This window comes from Eriocheir sinensis, chromosome 45 (genome assembly GCF_024679095.1).
Source record: "Eriocheir sinensis breed Jianghai 21 chromosome 45, ASM2467909v1, whole genome shotgun sequence".
NCBI lineage: Eukaryota > Metazoa > Arthropoda > Malacostraca > Decapoda > Varunidae > Eriocheir > Eriocheir sinensis.
Window position 1 is genome coordinate 448,336 of NC_066553.1, and position 6,000 is coordinate 454,335.

At 44.2% G+C, this 6,000-nt stretch overlaps 1 long non-coding RNA gene across 1 annotated transcript in view; it reads left to right on the forward strand.

The window, feature by feature from the left end:
- The window catches only part of LOC126980808 (uncharacterized), a 43,297-nt gene extending 37,587 nt beyond the window's left edge, over nt 1-5,710 (forward strand). Inside the window, exon 3 of the long non-coding RNA XR_007733604.1 lies at nt 5,638-5,710. This is a non-coding gene — a long non-coding RNA (uncharacterized LOC126980808). The remainder of the gene's footprint in view (nt 1-5,637) is intronic.
- Nucleotides 5,711-6,000: the final 290 nt, after the last annotated feature.

Genomic DNA, 6,000 nt, shown 5'->3' on the forward strand with positions numbered 1-6,000 from the left:
GCGACGGTTGGCGATTTTGAAAATGCACGAAATCGTGGGAGCATCGCCATTGTCTCTGCGAGTTTGCCTCTGTTTCAACTCACAGCAACATCGCGAGGGAGGGTCGCTCGCCTATACGCACACGAGGGCGACAGGCGAGGGGACGTCGAGGTGAATAGTGCGTGAATGCGCGCGACTGTACGCAGAGGAGCCCAATTTTGAAAATAAAACCCGTTGCGACGGATCGCGATGAACACAGGGCCTGGCGACTATGCGCGACCACCCCTCGTCTAGCCGCTCGACGACGCTCGACGTCGCACGCATGGTCGGGAAAACGTCGAGGGCGCGTCGCCGTACGACCCAAAATAGGCGGGCAATATCGCACTCTCTCTACCATCCATCCCCCACACACCACACAATATATATATATATATATATATATATATATATATATATATATATATATATATATATATATATATATATATATATATGCACACACACACACACACACACACACACACACACACTAACCAGAAATCAATCTTGGCACTCTGCATATCCCGACGCTCTAACGCTAAGGTTATTATTTCGGCTGATCAACCTCATAGGTTTTCAATATGGTAAAATAATCCCCATCTGGCACAGCCAGTTGCTTGTGTCGATTCAGATTTGATAGTCGGTTAGTAACGAACACCCAGTGCTTCAAATAAGTAGTAGCCTGTGCTACCCTTCCTTGCTGTCGCTGATATTGCTTTATTATTTCTTGCTTCTAATTTAGCAGTTCTTAACCTGGGGGTCGTGATCTCCTGGGAACAAAGTAAGTTATTTTGAGGAATATTGGATTTTATTCGTATGGTGTAAGGTTTTCACCGTATCTAAAACTTCTGTAATAAATTGTAAGTGGAAAGAGTTTTACAGTCTGTAATAACTTGCTAACAAGCTAATGAAGTAGTCAAGAGAAATACATTATAATTTTACTGTGTACTCTAGCTAATAATTTTACTGTGTACACTAGCTTATACTTTTGCATTCTGTTAAATCAGGCTATTATTTTGCATTTAGGAATACTATTCTATTATTTTGTATTCATGAATACTAGGCTATTATTTAGCAGTTAGGAATACTATTATATTATTTTGCATCTATGAACACTAGGGTATTATTTTGCATTTAGGAATTCTATTCTATTATTTTCCATTCATGAATACTAAGCTATTATTTAGCAGTTAGGATTAATATGCTATTATTATAAATTCATGAAAACTAGGCTATTATTATGCAGGCGGGCAGGGTAGCGGCGTGTGTCAGGACAGTGTGAGTGCGAGCGAGTGATCGCTTGTCAACGGTTTTTCACACCCTCCCGCTCGCTTTCTTCCATCTCGCTCTCCGAAGCAGCGTCGCTGCCATACGCACAATGTACAAAGTCGCTCGCATATACGCTCGCATACACCGCGACCCCTTGCGTTTGACGAGGGTATGCGAGCGCATACAGCGATGGTCTCTCGCTTAACTGTGCGAATAATCGTGCGATTTGGCCTATATCGCAACTTTCTGCGAGCTTTTTGAACATTTCAAAATGTTCGCGCGGCGGGCCGGCACCCGCAAGTCGTGCAAACTTTACCGTGCGACTATTGGGACTAATCGCAGGGACGTCGCTACGATGTCGAGGGTATATGCTGATTTCGGAAATTTTCAAAATCGCCAACCGTCGCAGAGCGAAATCGCGGATGTGTGATCCCACCATTAGTCAAAAAGATCGTGACTAATGTGTTAGTCATTTCATTCGATATCTACTTCCTTGTAGCCATTGGTTAAAAGCGTTTAGAACACTTGCTTTACAAAGAAAATAAGTGCTCGTTGAATGTTTGTAACATATTATGAAATAAGTTGATTGAGGATGTGATACTAAAGTGCACTTTGAATCTACCGCCTCAGCGCGCCGCACCGCCGCTCGAGTACGCCACCATCGGAGCAGTATAAGCAAGTCGCTGCCCCTGCCACTCTCCACGGCCAAACGCCTCATCTCCCGCACCTGCCACGCTTCATGGGACGCGCTCGTCAACACCCTCCGCACCACCTCCATGGGCCAGCACCGCACCAACTCCTCCCTACAGCCGTGGGTGAGGACGTGGCCCTGAAGCACCTCTGCCTGGGCCACACAGCACCTCCACCGCCTGGCCTGGTCCCCGACCCTCACTGCCCCTGGTGCAGGACCGTCGAGGACACCATTGACCACCTCCTGCTGCACTGCCCCCGCCTCCACTTACAGCGAGTGCTGCTCCGACACAAACTACGCGCCCTGGACGTGCCCACCTTTGACCTGCTCACGCTGGTGGCGGCGGCAGGCGTCCACCCATCACGGCAGGAATCTGTCATCCGCCTCACCTGCGCCTATCTCAGGAAGACGGGGCAGCTGACGAGCCTGTGAGGCCCTCACAGGACGACACCAGGGATTATGTGAGCGACTAGCTCGCCGCGGCCCGAAACAACAACAAGTTCACTGCTGGTAAGTTATATTGTTTCTTTAGTGATTTCTGTTAGATAGTGATCGGTGAAGTTTGTGGGGAGAAACAGTAAATGCAGTTGTAGGGCAGTTTCATGCTGGAGTATAGCAGATTGAGTGAGTTTTAGGTGTGACGTCTTTTTTCAGTGTATGGACAGTGATTTCCAGTGATCAAACACAATATCAAGGCCAGAGGAAATACCCATCGTATTGACCATTAACTGGGTACTCATCCTTCTTATGTGCCTTCATAGGGCACTTACTGGTGGTGGATGACATGTTAGCTCAAGGAGTCATTCAAGAATCACATTCCCCGTGGATTCATCACTTTTATCACCCCAAAAGGATGGCTCGTTCTGACCTGTGGTGGACTTTAAGAAAGTAAACGAAATCACTATCACTGATTATTATCCCCTCCCCATTCTTACTATATATAGTGACCATTTCCAGTTAATGAGGTCTATTCCAAAATTGCCAGCCAGCGGGTGTTGGGTCACAGGGCCCACGAAGCTTGAGTTATTCGGTAATTCTTTACAAAAAGTCCACCTCCCCCTCTGCCACTCCAGCCCCGCTGGAGTATATGTATATATATATAAATATATATATATATATATATATATATATATATATATTTTTATATATATATATATATATATATATATATATATATATATATATATATATATATACTGCTCTTAACTGACTCTTGGTCATCCTCTCTTAGTCGTTTCGGTGAAACTTTCTGTTGCGCTAGACATATCGAAAGCCTTCGATAGAGTCTGGCACAAGTCTTTGCTTTCTAAACTGCCCTCTTTCGGATTCTATCCCTCTCTCTGTTCCTTTATCTCCAGTTTCCTTTCCGGCCGTTCTATCTCTGCGGTGGTAGACGGTCACTGTTCTTCCCCTAAACCTATCAACAGTGGTGTTCCACAGGGCTCTGTCCTATCACCCACTCTCTTCCTGTTATTCATCAATGATCTTCTTTCCATAACAAACTGTCCTGTCCATTCATACGCCGACGACTCCACTCTGCATTATTCAACTTCTTTCAATAGAAGACCCTCTCAACAGGAAGTACGCGACTCCAGACTGGAGGCTGCAGAACGCTTAACCTCAGACCTTGCTATCATTTCCGATTGGGGCAGAAGAAACCTTGTGTCCTTCAATGCCTCAAAAACTCAATTTATCCACCTATCAACTCGACACAATCTTCCAAACACCTATCCCCTTTTCTTCGACAACACTCAGCTATCACCATCTTCAACACTACACATCCTCGGTCTATCCTTTACTCAAAATCTCAACCGGAAACTTCACATCTCCTCTGTCGCTAAATCAGCTTCCTCGAGGTTGGGCATTCTGTATCGTCTCCGCCAGTTCTTCTCTCCCGCGCAATTGCTATTCATATACAGGGGCCTTGTCCGCCCTTGCATGGAGTATGCATCTCACGTGTGGGGGGGCTCCACTCACACAGCTCTTCTGGAGAGAGTGGAGTCTAAGGCTCTTCGTCTCATCAGCTCTCCTCCTACTGATAGTCTTCTACCTCTTAAATTCCGTCGCGATGTTGCCTCTCTTTCTATCTTCTATCGATATTTCCACGCTGACTGTTCTTCGGAACTTGCTAACTGCATGCCTTCCCCCCTCCCGCGGCCCCGCTGCACACGACTTTCTACTCATGCTCATCCCTATACTGTCCAAACCCCTTATCCAAGAGTTAACCAGCATCTTCACTCTTTCATCCCTCACGCTGGTAAACTCTGGAACAATCTTCCTTCATCCGTATTTCCTTCTGCCTACGACTTGAACTCTTTCAAGAGAAGGATATCAGGACACCTCTCCTCCCGAAATTGACCTCTCTTTCGGCCACCTCTTCTGATTCCTTTTTTAGAACAGCGAGTAGCGGGCTTTATTTTTTATTATAGTTTCCTTTTTTTGTGCCCTTGAGCTGCCTCCTTTGTATTAAAAAAAAAAATATATATATATATATATATATATATATATATATATATATATATATATATATATATATATATATATATATATATATATATATATATATATATATATATATATATATATATATATATATATATATATATATATATATATATATATATATATATATATATATATATATATATATATATATATATATATATCTACATACATAGATATATATATATATATATATATATATATATATATATAGACCTAGATATATATATATATATATATATATATATATATATATATTTTTTTTTTACATTGCGGCCTATTGCGCCGGTAGGCTTCTTCCCGGTGGATCCTGATGGTCGGTCCAAGGCTTCTTTCCGGTGGGTCCTGATGGTCGGCCCAGCCCGTTCTGGCGCAGGCGAGTGTTTTATAGTGGCGCCATCTTGCATTGGCTCATGCTGCCTCCTAGAGCTCATATTTGATCGTAGACTCTAGAGTCCGGGTTGATGGGTGGTCTTCTGGACAGCATGTGGGTAGTTTTAAGCCACTCGGCGGCGGCTGAAAAGTCCCAGCTTGGTGGCACCGGTCGGGGATTGAGCTCGCGTCCTCCTGAACAAGGAGCCGTTACTCTGCTGACTCGGCATATATATATATATATATATATATATATATATATATATATATATATATATATATAGATATATATATATATATATATATATATATATATATATGTATATATATTACAACAAGGGAGACAGCTCAAGGGCCCTAAAACAATTTGGTAATTAAAAAATGCCAGCCAAGCGCTGCTCCAACAAAAGAAGAAGTGTCCAAAAGAATGGTCATTTTTATTATTATTATTATTATTATTATTATTTATTTTTTTTTACGTTGCTGCCTATTGCGCCGGTAGGCATCTTCTCGGTGGGGCCTGATGGTCGGCCCAAGGCTTCTTCCAGGTGAGGCCTGATGGTCGGCCCAAGGCTTCTTCCAGGTGGGGCCTGATGGTCGGCCCAGCCCGTTCAGGCGCATGCGAGTGTTTATAGTGGCGCCATCTTGCATTGGCTCATGCTGCCCCCCCGGAACTCGTTCTTGATTCGCTTGGACCGCTTCCTCTAGAGTCCGGGTTGATGGGTGGTTTTCAGGACAGCATGTGAGTAGTTTTAAGCCACTCGGCGGTGACTGAAAAATCCCAGGTGGTAGCGTGGGGATTCGAACCCGCGTCGTCCATCACGCGGTGAATGTGGGCCCAGTACGCTACCAGTTCAGCCACCACCTACCCTGATTTCGGGCAAAGAGTGTCTTGATATTCCTCTCTTGAAAGAGGTCAAGTCATAGGAAGGAGGAAATACAGATAAAGGAAGGCTGTTCTAGAGTTTACCAGTAGAAGGGATAAAAGAATGAAGATGCTGGTTAACTTTTACCTACGGGATTTGGACAATATAGGGGTGAGAAAGAGTAGAAAGACGAGTGCAGCCGGGCCGCGGGAGGGGGGGGGGGGAGGCATGCAGTTGGTAAGTTCAGAAGAGCAGTCAGCATGAAAATATCGGTAGAGATAG